The sequence below is a fragment of the Octopus bimaculoides genome, chromosome 15 (assembly GCF_001194135.2).
Source record: "Octopus bimaculoides isolate UCB-OBI-ISO-001 chromosome 15, ASM119413v2, whole genome shotgun sequence".
In the NCBI taxonomy this organism is placed as follows: Eukaryota; Metazoa; Mollusca; class Cephalopoda; order Octopoda; family Octopodidae; genus Octopus; species Octopus bimaculoides.
Genome location: NC_068995.1, coordinates 8,886,276 through 8,887,110, shown reverse-complemented (window position 1 = coordinate 8,887,110; position 835 = coordinate 8,886,276).

Below are 835 nucleotides of genomic sequence, written 5' to 3'. Positions count from 1 at the left end.
TTATGTCTTTATATTATTTGTTATGTAGTATTAGTATTTGCATTCAAATGATAGTTTTAATAAAAAATACAACAACACTCCCTGACCACATTAAAACACTAGAGATGCAACCTAAAACAACACACCTAATACCATTCAATAAGTGGTTTTTCTTTTCGTTTTTGTATTCTTTTAAATTTAAAAGCTATCAGTGGTTCTGGAAAAATTAAAACGTGTTTGTGAATATTAGAGAATATTACAACAAATATTAAACACGATGAGAGGCTGAAAAATAAAACACACACACATACACGAAAATTTAAAAAAAATTCAAAAGAAACGACTCCATGGTGGGCGATTTTAAAAATGGAATTTTCACAGGATAATTTATTCTGCGATAATGTAATGTTATGTTATGGTGTTAAAATTGATGATGGAGATTATGGGCTTGTTGTCATGTCTCTTGTTTGTGGTGTTTTCATGCAGGTATGTGTTCTTGTGTTTTGTTTTGTATATATAAATATATGTACGCACACATATATGTGTGTCTGTATATATATATATATATATATATATATATAAAGTAAAAGACTCAAAAGGAAGAGTAAATATGGTTAGGCTGCCTTTTAATCGCTACAGATGTTTCGATACATACAGATACGAGTATATACAGGATTTAGAGTTAAGTTTAAATTAAATCATTTAGTGATTTATCTGTATATATATACTTGAGCGGAGAAGACATGAGAAAATCCAGAGAAGTCTAAACGCATGCCTTATATTTAGAATATATCGGAATATGGAAGGGGTCGTTCCAAACCTTATATATATATATACCATAAGTTCAAAATTCGGT